At 44.9% G+C, this 18119-nt stretch overlaps 1 pseudogene; it reads right to left on the reverse strand.

Annotated features, from left to right (window-relative positions):
- Nucleotides 1-3218: 3218 nt before the first annotated feature.
- On the reverse strand, nucleotides 3219-4190 carry LOC128845336 (olfactory receptor 52D1-like; annotated as a pseudogene).
- Between the last annotated feature and the right edge of the window lie 13929 nt (nucleotides 4191-18119).

Here is an 18119-nt window from a genome sequence, read left to right on the forward strand (position 1 = left end):
GAGTGGGGAAAAAATCCCCAAACAGAACAATTTGTTATAGCCCAAGCTTAGGAAATATATAACTGCAGTAGCACTGTTAGAAAAGTCAAACCGCAAATGAACCAGACTTTAAATAACAATAACAAGAAAAGCCAAATAAGAAGGGTGATTGTTCTTCTTGCTTTTGACCTGTATTAATTTTGCAATGTATTCCAAATATGGTAATTAATACAGCAGTATCTGTAATTTGTCGGTGGTTTTAAGCTTTAAAAAGCTTGTGTGTCCCTGGACTCGGGGGGGGGCAGCTCCAGTAGCTGTCACCCCCTGCACACTTGCAATCAATAAAGGGCCTCAGGCTGATTTGATTGAAAACACAATGCTTGTATCGGAGTTGTTCCACGACACTTGCCAGCAAGTTAAGAAAGTACGGTTTGAACAAATGGACTATAAGGTGGATAGAAAGCTGGCTCGATTTTCAGGCTCAACAGGTAGTGATCAATGGCTTGATGTCTAGTTGACAGCCGGTATCAAGCAGAGTACCCTAGGGGTCGGTCCTGCGGCCAGTTTTGTTCAACATCTTTATTAATGATCTGGATGATGGGATGGATTGCACCCTCAGCAAGTTCACAGATGACACTAAGCTGGGGGGACAGGTAGATAGACTGGAGGGTAGGGATAGGGTCCAGAGTGACCTAGACAAATTGGAGGATTGGGACAAAAGAAATCTGACGAGGTTCAACAAGGACAAGTGCAGAGTCCTGCACTTAGGAAGGAAGAATCCCATGCACTGCTACAGACTAGGGACCGACAGGCTAAGCAGCCGTTCTGCAGAAAAGGACCTGGATATTACAGTGGATGAGAAGCTGGATATGAGTCAGTAATGTGCGCTTGTTGCCAAGAAGGCTAACAGGATATTGTGCTGCATTAGTAGGAGTATTGCCAGCAGATTGAGGGAAGTGATTATTTCCCTCTATTCGGCATTGGTGAGGCCACATCTGGAGTATTGTGTCCAGTTTTGGTCCCCCCACTACAGAAAGGATGTGGACAAATTTAAGGGAGTCCAGCGGAGGACAACAAAAATGATTACGGGGCTGGAGCACATGACTTATGAGGAGAGGCTGAGGGAACTGGGATTATTTAGTCTGCAGAAGAGAAGAATGAGGGGGGATTTGATAGCTGCTTTCAACTACCTGAAAGGGGGTTCCAAAGAGGATGGATCTAGACTGTTCTCAGTGGAATCAGATGACAGAACAAGGAGTAATGGTCTCAAGTTGCAGTGGGGGAGGTTTAGGTTGGATATTAGGAAAAACTTTTTCACTAGGAGGGCGGTGAAGCATTGGAATGGGTTACCTAGGAGGTGGTGGAATCTCCTTCCTTAGAGGTTTTTAAGGTCAGGTTTGACAAAGCCCTGGCTGGGATGATTAAGTTGGGGATTGGTCCTGCTTTGAGTAGGGGTTCGACTCAATGACCTCCTGAGGTCTCTTCCAACCCTGATATTCTATGATTCTATGACGCTAAGTTGCAGTGGGGGAGGTCTAGGTTGGATATTAGGAAACACTCTGTCACTAGGAGGTTGGTGAAGCACTGGAATGGGTTACCTATGAAGGTGGTGGAATCTCCATTCTTAGAGGTTTTTAAGGCCCGTCTTGACAACCACAGAGGAGGTTTAGCCTCTCCTGGCCGATTATACCCACCACCTATGTAAGGTGGCTATCCCTGGGCCACTTCCTACCACCTCCCTGCCGTTGTCCACAAGGTCTCGGTCTGGGGTAGGCAGCGTGAAGAGTGTCTGCTCACCCCGAGGCACCCTCTGGTGGCTGCATGTAGTGCTGTCATTCTCCTTTCCACTCAGGCAGCAACTGCTTCCTCCTGTGGTTTGGCCCAGCCTCCAAGGGCCAGCTCAGACCAACGGCTCTCCCCTGCTGGGGTAGTCCAAACAGCATATAAAGGGGATCAATCAAGTCCAGCAGTCATATGAGAGATGAATGCTTCCCTCTCAGGCTGTCCCTTCAGCAGGCCCTCCCTTCTCTTAGAAAGAGATCTTTGGGCAGTTTTTCAGGGGGAAATTCTGCCTTCCCTCAGCTCATCTCCCCTAGAGATGTCGGTGGCTGGTCTGCTCTCCTCCCTAGTCTGCGACAAAACGAGCTGCTCCCCTGAATTTTGCATTTCTCAAGCACTTCTTTTCAGACTTGATTTGTCTGCCCCATTTTCTTGTTAATTTACTTGCTCAATGTTTGGCTTCTCTTAACTCATTTTGAAATGTAGCTACAAGTTCACTGGCTTTGGGAAGTAATTCTGCTGCTTTCCATAGGTCTGTTTTTTATGGATTGCAGGAGATTTTAAACAGCATTTACCATTCCCAGAATCTTTCTTTGGAGCAAAATGAAAAAAAAAAAAACTAAATTTTTCCATTAATTTCATTAATGCTGAAGGCTAGTAAATTTCATTGTCCTTTTTTGCTCAGGAGAATTATTCCTGTGTGTATCTTCATTTTGTCTAAATACCAAATATAAGAGGAAGGAGTGATTCATACTGGTTGTTGCTCAATTGTGCAGTCAATTCCTTGACCAAGCTTTCATTTGTTATGAAATATGTTCAAGAGGCCAAATAAACAATGTCTGGTTTACTGCTCTAACCTCATAATAAAATAGAACAGAAAAAGGTTTGATACTATACTAGTCTCTAGGAGGACACAACCTGACTTGCATCTGAAGAAGTGAGGTTCTTACCCACGAAAGCTTATGCTCCTAATACTTCTGTTAGTCTTAAAGGTGCCACAGGACCCTCTGTTGCTTTTTATTAAATTCAGGGAAATTTTGCTCACCGGATCACTGTACTTATGATAAAGAAGTTCAATATTATAGTTGCTTTCTTTTTTTTTTTGACTATCAGAAAGCATAGCTTTAGTTCATCAAACTGATCAAGAACGCTGTTCACACGGGGTCTAATGGGAAGCCTCCTTGCTTCAGAAAGCTGCAGTATCTTCTGGTGGTCTGGAAGTCAAAGAAAGGTGAAGTGACAGGGTGTGTGAAGGTGGGGGCTGATGGGTGACACTGAAAGAGATCAGGTGATGGTCAGAGAGAGGGAACTTAGCAACAGAGAGAGCAGTGCTTGGTGATAGAGTGATAAGATGTTAGGTGTGAGGAGCTTTTAAGACTGTGAACTTACACAATGGTGAGCTCAACCAAACTTGGACAGAGCACCATTGATTAATGAGGAGATCTCCTTTACCCATCTTGTCACAGAGGTTTGGAATCAGTGGCCCTAGGTGATCACATTCCGCAGATGTATTTGCGCATTTTGTCACGAAGCTCTTTGGTTTTGACACCATAAACAATAGGGTTGAGCATAGGAAGGAGGAGGTAATACAGATTGGCCAAGATGATGTGTACGTAGGGAGCAATGCCCTGACCGAATCGGTATGTCAGAGTGGAGAAAAGGAAGATAGGATAAGCCATCAGCATCACACAGATGTGCGCTGTGCAGGTGTTGAGGGCTTTCTTGTGGGCTTCCTTGGAGGGTATTCTGAGGATGGCCCTGATTATCAGACCATAGGACAGGGCAATAAATGTCAGGTCAAACCCAAGGACTATAAATACTATCACTAAGCCATACATCCTGTTCACTGTGATATCCCCACATGACATCTTTGCCACAGCCATGTGGTCGCAGTATGTGTGGGGGATAATGCGGTTGGCACAGAATGGGTGCCTGCTCAGGAGCAGGGGCAGGGGCAGAACGAAGACAACAGCTCTTATCAAACACACAAGCCCTAGCTTAGCTACTCGTGCATTGGTGAGGATGGTGGCGTATCTCAGAGGGTTACATATGGCAACATAGCGATCGAAGGCCATTGTCACGAGGATGGCTGAATGTGTCACAGAACCCGCATGAAGGAGGAACATCTGGGTGAGGCAGCCACCTAAAGTAATTCCTTTCAAATTGAACCAAAATATACACAGTGCCTTTGGTACAATGGAAGTAGATGCAAAAATTTCTGTGAGCGCCAGCATGCAAAGCAGCAGGTACATTGGTTCATGTAGGGTCTGCTCTTTGCCTACAACAAACAGAACCATGAAATTTCCAAACAGGCCAATAATGTAGAACGTAGAAAAAGGGATGGAAATCCAGAGGTGAGCAGCTTCCAGGCCAGGGATTCCCGCTAGGATGAATGATGAATGGTCCAAGTCACTGAGGTTGAAATCTGCCATGAGGTGGTCTATGTGTTGATTGGGCTCAGAAATGCTCAAGGTGTCTGTGAAGTGAGAGAAGCACAGTGAGTGGAATTACATGCTTTATAACAAATAGTACAATAAATATTTTATAGTTATTAACACTCTAGAAACGGTGGTGAACAGTGAGGTGACAACATTTCCAGATGGCACCAGATTATTTAGGTCATAGTGAAGTCCAGAGAAGTCCTCAGAGGGAGCTAACCAAGCAAGGTGAATGGGCAGCATGATGGCAGATGAACTTCGATGTCAATAACTGCAACGTGCACACCCATTGGAGGAAAAAGCTTGAATTCCTCAAACAGCCTACAAGGTTCTAATTTAACTGTATGAACTCAGGACAGTGACCTGGGTGTCATGGTACAGAGTTCTGTGAAACCCTGCTCACAGTGGAAGTATGGACAGAAACTAAGCAAAACATTGGGATCCAGGAGGACTGGGATGGGAAATCATAAAGGAAATACAATGCCATGAGACCGATCAGTCAATATTTCATGCTCCTCTGGCCTCCTCTTTGAAGAATGGGGCAACCTTCTCACACAGGTTATTACAGAAATAGAGGGGTTCAGGCAAGGTCAACAAGAATGATCAAGGACCCAGGGAAACTCTTCTAATGATATAGGTTGGAAAGATTGGGATTGTTACCTTAACAAGGAGGTATATTAGAGGGCCATGAGAAAAGTCTATGAAATACTGACTGGTAGAGAGTAGATCGAGTATGTGTTCTCCCTGTCTCATAACACATTATCAAGAGGACATTAAATTAAACTGAAATGTGGAAAATTCAAAACCAATGGGGAAAAAAATGATTTCTTCACTCAATGCCTAATTAGACTGAGGAACTCGTTGCCACAAGAGGTATTTGAGGCCCTGAGGTAAATGAGAAACAGGAAGGGTTGGGAGACTTAGATGGATAGTAAGACTATCCAGTTACAATAGTTCCAGTTAAATACATATGTTGGAATGTCTATACACCAACGTATTTCAGGGCACAAGCCAAGAGGTAGCTGCTGGTGACACCCTCAGGGACGGTTAGGTCATCCCTGAATCCACCTACTGCTTGGTTTCTTATAACTTCTTCTGCAACATCTGGGCTGTCCCTGTCAGAGAGAGGACACTGGACTAGATGGACCTATATTGAAAAGAGCCAAGTTTCCCCCAGGGAAACAGTCATTTTAATGCTGGGCTATGACTTTGTGCTCAACAGAATGGGCATGAAGGGCACAAGGGTCTTGGTATTTAGGGCTACAGGCCTGCACCTCTATTACTTCCCATGTTTCTTTTGGTGAGACACTTTCATGCAGGCAACCAGCTTTGTCTGAGACATAAGTTACAGATATTATCTGACAAGTATAAGCAGAGACATGTGTCAACAACTCAGCTCCTAACCATTTTCATGCCTGGATATCGATGAAGTTTGCTGATGACACAAAATTGTGGGATTGTAAATAATGAAGAGGACACATCACTGATTCAAAGCAATCTGAACTGGTTGGTAAACTGGGTCGAAGCAAATAATATGTGTGTTCTAATAGAGTTATGTAGATATCTATATCTAGGAACAAAGAATTCAGGCAATGCTTACACGATGGGAGGATATTATGGGAAGCACAATGGCTGTGAAGAAGATTTGTGGGCGTAAAGGGATATTTAGCTGAACATGAGCTCCCAGTGTGACCTTGTGGTGAAAAAAGCCAGTGTGATCCTGGGATGATAAGCAGGAAAATCTGAAGCAGAGGTAGAGAAGTAATTTTACCTCTGTATTCAGCACTGCTGTGACTGCTGTTGAAAACCTGTATCTAGTTCTTATGTCCACAATTAAGGATGGATGTTGATATACTGAAGAGGTTTCAGAGAAGAATCAGAATTAGTAAAAGATTAGAAATATTGCCTTATAGGGGTGGACTCAAAGAACTCAAGCTATTTAATTACCAGTGATGGTAAAGGGGTGACTGGATTACAGTCTGTAACTAGGTACATGGGGAACCAATATTTTATAATAGGCTTTTCAACCTAGCATACAGAGGTATAACATGATTCAATGGCTGGAAGTTGAAGGTAAAGAAACCCTGACTGGAAATAAGGTGTACATTTTTAATGGTGAGAGTAATTAACCACTGGAACAATTTACCAATGGTCTTCATGTATTCTTCATCACTGAGAATGATTAAATCAAGGTTGGGCATTTCTCTAAAAGTTCTGCTCTAGGAATAATTTTGGGGAAATTCTCAGGCCTGTGTTATAGATGATCACAACGGTCCCTTCTGGCCTTGGAATCTACGAACATGTCCCCAGGAGTCAACTGGAGACATTTTGCCTGCAAGCTCGTGCCTTTTTTTCTATTCATGATCGTGTTGAATTTAACCCTACAGGGAGAAATTCTCATGTGACTTCGGTGCCTTGGAAATGTTACACTAGGTGCGTATGCCATGAGGCACTGCATGGATGAACGTTTAGGTGAGAAAAATAATGATTTAACCCCATAAAATCTCCACACTGAGGAATGAATGTACACCCCTCGCCATTAATGGGAAACAGAGCTGGCTAGCAAATGGTCCCAAATCATCCTGGGTTTAACATCTGTGTCCCAGTGGCCCACTGTTTCAGTCAGCTTCTAGTGGCTCATGCACGTGGCAGCTGTATTTATCTAGGTTCCCATGCCCCAGAGTTGCCCGCTCTCATTATATAATGTGCAAACTTCTCTGCTTGTGAGTTGTTCCTATGTAGCAGCCTTGAAGCACCACGTGGTATGTATGGGTTAACAAGAAAAGCCATACAGATGCCTGCCTTGCCATTTGCCAAGTGTTTGTGGGATTTCTCACTGGTGAGACATAGCCAGTGATTACCCCTCAGCCAAGGGAGCAGGTGTGATAGGAGACACCTCACCCCCTGCAGAGGAAGAGCGGTGGGGACTGTGGGGCGTCTTAGAGTTTGTGGGAGCCAGGGATGACTGGGGAACATGCAGATGACACTGGCGAGCAGTGTGCTGTTGGAATCAGGGCAGTCTCACCTGGTGAAGGAGAGGACACACAAGGGGTCAGGGTATGATGAGATTGGAGCAGCTGAGGAGCAAAGTCTGATGTTTCCCCCAGGGTGCAACCTGGTCTGGGGGTACCACAGATTCCTCTGACTCACCAGCCTGGGCTCCCTCTCTCAGTGCGCTGCTCTGACAGGCTATAGACCTTCTCCTGGTCCTACACTCAACCAGCATTCACACAGGCAGGGACACACCCAGCTGCAGTTACATGCAGGCTATCTGACCAGCCACTGCATGAACCAACAATAGAGAGGCTACAGCCAAAATAATCACCAGCTCTCTAGCCGAGGACCCCAGAGCTGTACTGTCCTGCTCTGGTCCAAACTCTGACTAGTATGAATTTTTTACCCGGTTCTCCCCTCTCTCATTGTGAGTTGGACAATGCACACTGGTTACCAAGATGAGATTTTACCCCTATACACTTCACTTAAAGGCATCCTGGGTTTAAATTAAAACATAAAACCAAGTTTATTAACTACAAAAGATAGATTTTAAGTGATTATAAGGGCTAGCAAACAAATCAAAGTTGATTACCTAGGAAATAAAGAAAACAAACTAAGCTTAACACACTAGTTAGACTAATTATTAACCGGCAGTTTCTCACCTGATTGATGATATAAGCAGTCTGGCAGAATCTCAAGGCACAAGCTGCATTTGCTTTGCTTTGGGGAGTGAAGAACCAATGACGATGTCACTCCCTGCCCTATATAGCTTTAGCACATGATGGGAAAACTTTGTTTCAAAACTTGGTTCCCAGACTGGTTTGTGGGAAAAGTACAAACTCACCAATATGGAGTCCAGAGTTATGTGGCCTGGTCATATGGCCTTCTAGAGTCACAGCATCCATGACTTATAGGTAAAGCTGTGAGTCTGTCACGGAGGTCCATGACTTCTGCAGCCGCCAGGTGCAACTGACCCAAGGTCACCAGAGCAGCTCAGGGGGCCCCAGGGTCAGCCTCACTGCAACAATGGCAGTCCTAGGCCGTCCCCCACTAGCAGCAGTGCAGAGGTTCTGGGTGATGGGGCTGGCCCCTCCCAGCAGCAGCTGCTGCCATCCAAGGCCAGCAAGGCTGGCCCTCACCAGCACCATCGCGGGGGTCCTGGGCTGCTTTGCACCAGAAGTGGCTGCCACAGTCCAGGGGCCAGTAGGGGCGGCAGTGGTCCTGGGTCACCCCCAATGCAAAATCACCAGTGGGCACCCCAGAGCCCCCCCAGTAGCAGCGGTCACCCTGGACTCCCCCAGCATAAGGGGGTGCCCCAGAGCCTCCCTCCAGGGCAGTAGCTGCGCCCTACAGACTCCTCCAGAACACCAAAAATTTAGTCAGTGATTTCTCGTACAAGTCATGGACAGGTCATGGGTCCGTGAATTTTTGTTTATTTCCCTTGACCTGCTCATTTCTTTTACTAAAAATCCCCTTTACTAAATCTTAGCCTTACTTATAGGCTGTCTGGAATGTTCTCGGGAAAGCTCACCAGGTGGGAGGTAAGTTTCTCTAACTGACTATTGTTTTCTTAATGGCTCATGGCCCCGAATAGTCCCTCCCCAACCATCTATATAGACTGAAAGCAACATGCCTAGTGGATGTTACCCAGCTGTAACTATATGTGAAATAGAGATACACAGTCAGTATTTATAACTTCAGATGCAAAAATGATCAACGTACACAAATAGGATAACCCTATTCAGAAAATCATAACTTTTCCAATGGCATCTTACATGACTCATCTTGCATAAAATATATCATAATTATGCTATAATCATATCATAATAATATCTCTATGTAGAATATGGGGTGCAGAATCACACAAAGCTCAGTGTTTCTTTTCACCAGTCAAATGCCTGAACTTACATAACGAGAGACAGGAGTACAGGACTGAGTTGGAAACAGAACTGAGTCAAGGTTGTGACACCCGGGCCACAGTTCTGTGGCTTACCAGGGTAAAGAGACCCTGAGACTGGCCCAAGCCAACAATCACAAAGAAAATTTTAATTTCAACAGCGCTGACCACCTGTCCCTGTATATGTTGCTCCACGCCCCCACAACACCGCAGTGCTGCTTGCCTCTAAACCCCCTACCTGTCCCCACCATCTTACAGCGCTGCCCTCCTGTCTGTGAACAGCCCGCTCCCTACCACACAACCCACAGTGCTGACCACTTTTCCATGTAGGCCCCTCACCCTCACAAATTCTAGCCCTGCCACACAGCAATACCCCTCACCCAGGACCAAAACCAGGTGCCAGACCCCACAGCGACAGCTCACAGAAATATCTCCTCAGACGAGGTTAAACTCAGTGTCTGCCTGCACCGGGGAAAAGGGGGAGATCAGCCTGAACTGCTTTTCTGGCAAAGGGAACCCCAGCGGCGGCTCAGCCTGTGCAGGGAAGGAGAGAGGGACAGACCCAGTGGGAGAGAGAGGACATGGAGACTAAAAGTAGCCAGCGTGAGTAACTCTTCCTCAAAACAAAACAAAGCTTTAACATTGCAGCCTGTTAGGAACCTGGACAACCCTTCCTGAGGCAGTGTTTCTGTGTTGGCAATTGCTGACGTTACCATGAAGCTGTAATGGGATTGCTAACAGGTGGTCAGATGGTCCATATGGTGGATGGTGTCAGAGACAATCTGGTACTGTGTGGTCCATGTTATGTCACTGTCTGAGACACCCCTCTTCCCCAGTAGGCCTCATTATTCCTCTTTGGTCTGTGCATTAGGCAGGATGTTCATTTCCTATATCACCCAGTTTCAGGGCTCCATGCCACTGTGATTTGGATACTGTATATCCCTTTGCCCCCCCGTCCTCCCAAACACACACAAACACTGTGTGTTCCTTGACCTCCCCTGGTGAGATTTGCAGCAGCACCTGCTTTCCTCTAAGCCAGAAACATACTTTATTTTTACTGCTTTTTGGTGCTTCTCGTCCGCTGCAGAACCAGAGATGCAGGGGCACAGAGTGAGCAAACCCCTCTCCCTCCCTGAAGAAAATTGTTATCCTAATTTTTCTAAACCTTTAAACCTCTGAGTTTGAAATTTCAGTAACTCTCCTCTCCGGTCAGCTCTTCTTTGGTCCAAACGAGCTCCCTTGTCCTCAGAGGCCATGCGACCACTCCAGCTGAAGTCACTGGAGGCTCATCACCAGTGTAAATGAGGCCAATTATTTAAGTTCTTATATGTGGATTTATGGTGAAGTCCTGGCCGTGTTGGGAGTTTTGCCGTTGATCTCAAAGGGATCAAGATTTTACTCTTAGTGTTTAACTTTTGGCTCCCAGCTCACAAATCACAGCTTTGGGTCCTACTACTACAGAGAGTGGTATTCTGACAAAGTGCTGAGAGAGTCTGAAGGAAACACACAGTTTATGCAGTGTTGTGAGACTGGGCATGAAAGTTAGTGATTCCAAAACACGTAGGCCCTGATTTTGCTCTCAGGGATGCCAGTGGCAATCTGGAGTGACCCACTAATGGAAGAAAGTGAGTGCAGAATCTGGCCATTGTGTGACCCATTCTTGTTGTGAACCCTTTGGTAACACAGATACCAACTGCAGGGGCTTTGGCTGTACTTCCTAAAAGGGCAATGAAGGTGCTGAATTGGAAAAATTGAGTGAACCATAGAAAAAACCTCACAGCCCAATAAAGGAAGCTACTGAGACAGATAGAAGGACACAATAAGAAACAAGGAACTGATCTTAAAAACAATTATTTGTCTAATCAATTTTCAATACATTTGTAGTTCCAATTTTACCAGGTAAATCCCTTGGTGTTTCTGACAATACTAAACAGTTCAAGTCACCGTGCTGGTGAATTCCTGCCCAGATGGTTCTTGATTTGAACCTTGGAACTCTTCCTGAGCCCTCAGCACTAACTTTAATACAGAAACAGGCAACTCACCGAAATCCCACGCAGCAGAGAGACAAAATGTCCTAACTGAGACAGGAATGTAGAGATCTAAGGATCAGTGTATGATTCTCACATGTCTGACACTCGGCATACTGGGCAGCGACTTTTATGATTTCCCTGTACAGTTCCTGAAAACTCTCTGGTTGGCTGGACTCCCAGACAATTCCCTCAGCTCCATGAGCAGTGGGAAGAGCAGAAAATAGACCCTGGAGAACTCCAGCTTGAGAGCCTCCCCCGGGAGTGAAGAAATAATTAGCCAATAACAGGGGCTCAGATTGTCAGGGCAAACTGAGCCTTGCAGACTGTTCAGTCTAGCAATTCCTAATGGCTATTTTTTCTGTGTGTAATGTACTGTCATCTGCACCATGTCTGGGAATGCTGCCACAAGATACAGGACCAAAAACCATTTTCAATTGATCATAGCTGCATACCACTACATACTGCCCATGAATTTGTAATATCCAGCCCAGTAGCCTCTGAAAATCACTGCCACCCTCTTGAGGCCAAATGACTTGATAGTGAATTGATGCAAGGAGCCATTAGGAAAGGGATTGATAAGAATAGAGAAAATACAATAATGCCACTGTATAAATACCACACCATGGATATTGCATGCAATTCTGGCCACCTCATTTTTAAAAAAAGGTATATTAGAAATGGAAAATTACGGAGCAGGGCAACAAAAAGGATTAGGGGTATGGAACAGCTTCCATCTGAGGAGAGATTAAAAAGCCTGGGACTTTTCAGCTTGCAAAAGAGACGACTAAGAGGGGATAAGATAGAGAGCTATAAAATTGTGAATGGTGTGGAGAAAGTGAATACGGAAATCTTGTTTACTCCTTCACATAACACAAGAACCAAGGGTCACACAAGGAAATAGTATACACAACACACAGTCAACCTGTGGAACTCATTCCCAGGGGATGTTGTGAAGGCTAAAGGTATAATTGGGTTAAAAAATCAACTAGATACATTCATGGCGGCTAGGTCCATCAATGGCTGTTAGCCAAAATGTTCAGATATGCAACCCCTATGTTCTGGGTGTCCCCAGCTTCTGACGACCAGATGATGGGACTGGATGAAAGGAGATGGATCCCTCGATAATAGTCCTGTTCTGTTCTTTCCCTCTGAACACCTGGCATTGGCCACTGTCAGAAGACAGGATACTGGACTAGATGGCCCATTGGTCTGACGCAGTATGGCCATTCTTATGTTCTTATCTGAGTACCCTTTTTCTAATCTGGGTGCTGGACCTGATAGTCGATGGGGCCCACACGCCTCACTACCTCAAATGGTCCCTGTCATTGAACCAGTAATTTGAACAGCAAACTTGTCAATAACAATAACACTGAATCACCCATTTTGAACACTCGTGGCTGGACCCCTTTGTTATAGGCCTTCTCTTGTACCCATTATGCATTTAGCAAAATTCTTCTAGCAAATGCTCACGAAGTCTTGAGGTGCTTGCCTAATTTGAGAATGTATTGGACTATGTTCATCATCTGGGGTCTTTGCTTTCCCATGTTTCTCCAAGCAGGTCTGGAAAGCCTAAAGGCTGCCTCCCAGACAGCAGTTGAAAGGAAAAAAACTTGGAGGCTTGAGGCACTTTCCTGATAGCAAAAAGGAAGTGGGGGAAGAGTTGGTCTCAGAATTTGGAATTTGAGGATACAAACTTTTTTAATCTTGCCATCAAAGTTCTGCGAAATTGCTCTACAAACCCAAAAGTTCTTAATGTCTTTATCTTCAGTAGATCACAAAGTTCTTTCATTAATTGTACAGTGAAGTTAGGTCCTTGATCAATAAGGATTTCTTGGGGTATTACCACCTGGGAGAGGAATTCCATAAGCTCATTTGGCTCATAACTAGGGTGCTAGGTCTATGCCTAGATGGCAATAAACCTGACAGGGTCCCTTTGTCACTGAACCATGCCTGTGGTCGTTCTTTATGAGTAACATCATGGTCTGCTGAACTAGCAGGTTACCTTATCTGTGCATACTGATAACACTCGATCTCCAAGGACAGAAGCACTGAGCAACCTCAACAGCGCTACCGAGGCAACAACATGCCAGCCGTTAGTGCCTAATGACACCAGCTGACACTCTCAGCCCAGTGGTGAGCAACTCTACTGTCTGGAGCAAGTGTGGCCACTGCCTCAGTCACTGGGGTTCCACCACTTCCCAATTCACCACAGCAAGTTGTTCACAGGCAGGGCTAAGGATATGATTATGTCATGGAAGTCACAGATGTTGTGACTGTCAGAGATCTCTGTGGCATTTTCCACTTCAGCCCCGGGGTGATGGAGACCGAGCTGTCAGCCAGAGGGGGCCCCTGAGTTCTTAGCTGCCATGGGTTGCCAAGGCCACAGCAGATCTCAGCAACCGCTGGTGGCTGGGGGACCCGGAGCTCCAAGTTACTGTGCGGGGGGGACCCAAAGCTCCAAGCTGCTAGTTATTGAATAGAACCGGACCTTGAACCGATCCCTGCGGGACTCCACTCATTATGCCCTTCCAGCTTGACTGTGAACCACTGATAACTACTTTCTGGGAATGATTTTCCAACCAGTTATGTGCCCACCATATAAAAGCTTCATCTAGGAAGTATTTCCCTAGATTGAAGGTCATGTGAGACAGTATCAAAAGCCTTACTAAAGTCAAGGTATACCATATCTACCGCTTCCCCCATCCACAAGGCTTGTTACCCTATCAAAGAAAGCTATCAGGTTGGTTTGACATGATTTGTTCTTGACAAATCCATGCTGACTGTTACTTATCACCTCATTATCTTCCAGGTGTTTGTAAACTGATTTCTTAATTATTTGCTCCATTATTTTTCCTGGTACAGAAGTTAAGCTGACTCGTCTGTAATTACCCGGGTTGTCCTTATTTCCCTTTTTATAGATGGGCACACTATTTGCCCTTTTCCAGTCATCTAGAATCTCTCATTTTCACTGGCATTCACTATATTAGACGTCCAATTTCCACCAACCTTCTTGATGAAAACCAAAACAAAGAAGTCATTAAGTACCACTGTGATTTCCACATTTTCTGTTATTGTCTTTCACCTCTCATTGAGTAATGGGCCTACTCCTTGGTCTTCCTCTTGCTTCTAACATATTGGTAGAATATTTTCTTGTTACCCTTTATGTCCCTAGCTAGTTTGATCTTGTTTAGTGCCTTGGCCTTTCTAATTTTGTCCCTATAATCTTGTGTTATTTATTTATATTCATCCTTTGTAATTTGACTGAGTTTCCACTTTTTGTCGGACTCTTTTTTGAGTTTTAGATCATTGAAGGTTCCCTGGTTAAGCCAGGGTGTCTCTTGCCATACTTCCTATCTTCCCTATGCTGTGGGATAATTTGCTCTTGTGCCCTTTACAGTGTCTCTTTGAAAATCTGGCAACTGTCTTCAATTGTTTTTTTTCCCCTTAGACTTGCTTCCCATGAGATCTTACCTACCAACTCCCTAAGGTTGCTAAAGTCTGCCTTCTTGAAATCCATTGTCTGTATTGTGCTGTTCTCCCTCCTACCATTCCTTAGAATCATGAACTTTACCATTTCATGATCACTTTAACCCAAGCAGTTTTCCACTTTCAAATTCTCAACCAGTTCCACCATATTTGTCAAAATCAAATCTAAAACAGCCTCTCCCATAGTAGCTTTCTCCACCTTCTGAAATAAAAAAAAATATCTCCAATACATTCCAATAATTTGTTGGACAATCTGTGCCCTGCTGTGTTGTTTTCCCAACAGATGTCTGGGTAGTTGAAGTCCCCACCACCACCAAGTCCTGTGCTTTGGATGATTTTGTTAGTTATTTAAAAAAACCCTCATCCACCTTTTCTTCCTGGTTTGCTGGTCTGTAGTAGACCCCTACCATGACATCACCCTTGTTTTTACCCCGTTAATCCTTACCCTGAGACTTTCAACAAATCTGTCTCCTATTTCTATCTCAACCTCAGTCCAAGTGTATATATTTTTAATAAATAAGGCAATACCTCCTCCCTTTTTTCCCTGCCTGTCCTTCCTGAGCAAGCTGTACCCTTCTATACCAACAAACCAGTCGTGCGTATTATCCCACCAAGTCTCCATGATGCCAATTATGTCATAGTTGTGTTTATTTAGTAGCATTTTAAGTTTTTCCTGCTTATTCCCCATACTTCTCACATCTAAGATACTGATTTATTCCTCCCCCCCCATTTCTGTCTTGTCTCTCCCTTATTTCTACTATAACAGCCCATGATCCCCCCAGATTCAGACCCTTCTCCCAGGTCTCCATATTTTTGACTTATCTGTGGCCTTTGATCACCTGCCCCTGCCAAACCTAGTTTAAAGCCGTTCTCTCTAAGTTAGCCAGTCTGTAGCCAAATATGCTCTTCCCCTTCCTCAATACATGGATCTCATCTCTGTTTACCAGTCCTTCTTCCTGGAACAGCATACTGTGGTCAAGGAATCTGAATCCCTCCTGGTGACACCATCCTTGCAGCCAGGCATTCACCTCCAGGATGCATGTGTCTCTACCAAGGCACCTACCCTTGACTGGAAGACCTGAAGAGAACACCACCTGTGCTCCCAACTCCCTCATCCTTACTCCCAGAGCCCTGTAGTCACTTCTGATCTGCTGAGGGTCATACCTTGCAATATCATTAGTGCCCACATGGATGATTAGCAGGTACCTCTCACACTAGATGGTACCCTCAGCCTGGCTTTTTGTTTGTGGGAAATGTAGGCCACAGTCTCTGCAAATCCACACCAGGATATGGGCAGAGGCATCCATGGTTATGTTGTCTGTCTGGATACAGGCATGGGTGGAGGAGACAGGAGCAGTGTTGGCACTGGTGATGCACACCTTCCTAACCATAGTGATTTTATTACATCTCCCTCCCACAAACTCCCTCTCTCAAACTCCCCTGTTTGCAATCCCCTGTTTGCTAACTCCCCTTGGTCACTTAGCCTCTGGCTTTTAAGCCCTTCCCTCCTAGGTCAGCCCTACCCCCTTGTTAATCACACAGGGGAGGGTGATCACAAGGCTGATTGAGGCTGATCAAGGATGATTAAGGGAACAAAGGCTCAAACAATCCCCAAACACAGAATCCCAGTTGATCCAATTGTCCCTATAAATAAAATAACTTGAAAGAAAAAGAAAAACACAAACAGCCAAATAAACTCACTCACCCCAGGGTTAGTACTCACACCTTGTTCATTCAGCAGGGTGATTTCCTTCACCCTCTCTCAAACTCCCCTGTTTGCGGTCCCCTGTCCATGCTGGGGTATGACTCTGTGCTCAACAGAATGGGCACTAGGGGCACAAGGGTCTTGGTGTTTAGGGCTACAGGCCCTCTGTTACTTCCCTGGTTTCTTTTGGTGAGACACTTTCTTGTTGGCACCTATTTTTGTCTGAGATATGAGTTACAGGTGTTAACTAACAAGTATAAGCAGAAACTCAGCTGCTAACCTTTCTCATGCCTGAATATCACTGAAGTTGGAAGATGACACAAAAATGGGGGGATTGTAAATAATGAAGAGGACAGATCACTGATTCAGAGCAATCTGGATTGGTAGGTAAACTGGGGTGAAACAAACAATGTGTGTTCTAATATAGCTATGTAGACATCTACATCTAGGAACAAAGAATGTAGGTGATGCTTACACAATGGGGGAATCTTGTGGGAAGCACAATGACTCTGAAGAAGATTTGGAGGCATGAAGAGATAATTAGTTAAACATGAGCTACCAGTGTGACCCTGTGGCGAAAAGAGCCAATGTGATCCTGGGATGATAAATGGGGGAGCTTTCAGGAGAGGTAGATAAGTTATTTTACCTTTGTAGCTGGCACTAGTGTGACTGCTGATGGAAAACTGTCCACTTTTGGTATCCTTGGTTAAAGACAGATGTTTATACATTGAAGACTGTTCAGAGAAGAGTCAAACAAATTCTTAAAAGATTAGAAAACCTGCCTTATAGTGATAGTGTCAAAGATCTCAATCTAAAAGTGCCAAGTTTTTTAAGTGCTTATATATTAATGATAGAAGTTTAAGATGGGTGAACTATAGTGCCTCGTATTAAATGAGGATATTCATATTACAGGCATCACAGAAGCTTGGTGCAATAAGGATAATCAATGGGACACAGTAATACCAGGATACAAAATCTTTTGGAAAGACAGAACAGGTCGTCCTCATGGGGGAGTGCCAATATATGTGAAAGAAAGCATAGAATCAAATGAAGTAAAAATCTTAAATGAACCGAACTGTACCATAGAATCTCTATGGGTGGAAATTCCATGCTCAAATAATAAGTATATATTTGGTAGGGATATATTACTGATCACCTGACCAGAATGGTGATAGTGACTGACATGCTCAGGGAGATTAGAGTGGCTATTAAAATAAAAAAAAATCAATAATAATGGGGGATTTCAACTATCCCCATATTGAGTGGGTACATATCACCTCAGGACAGGATGCAGATGTAAAGTTTCTTGACATCTTAAATTACTGCTTTTTGGAGCAGCTAGCCCTGGAACACACTGCCTGCTTCTCTGTGATTTTGGTCCTGGGTGAGGATTACTGTGTGGCAGGGGTGGGGTTTGTGCGAGCAGGGGACACACATGGGCATGTGAACAGTGCTGGAGGTTTTGGGGGAAGGCAGGTGAGAGTATAAACAGAAGCAGGCAGTGCTGGGGATTGTTGGAGGAGGCAGGGTGTGTACATGGACAAGCGGGCAGTGCTGGGGGTTCAGGGAGCAGGCAAGGGAATGTATACAGAGAATCAGGCAGTTCTGGGGGTTGTGGGGGCAGGTGTGTGTGTTCTCCCTGCGTGCTGTACCAGCTCTGCGCAGACAGATGGCACAGCAGACCTCGAGCAAGCCACCAAATGACCACAAGATACATTAAGGGACGAAGGCACCCGGCCAGGTTTATTGTCAACGAAGCACAGTAATAGCACCTGGCAGACTCTACGAGGATACTCAGGGTATGTCTACAC

This window comes from Malaclemys terrapin, chromosome 1 (assembly GCF_027887155.1).
Source record: "Malaclemys terrapin pileata isolate rMalTer1 chromosome 1, rMalTer1.hap1, whole genome shotgun sequence".
NCBI classification, from domain to species: Eukaryota; Metazoa; Chordata; order Testudines; family Emydidae; genus Malaclemys; species Malaclemys terrapin.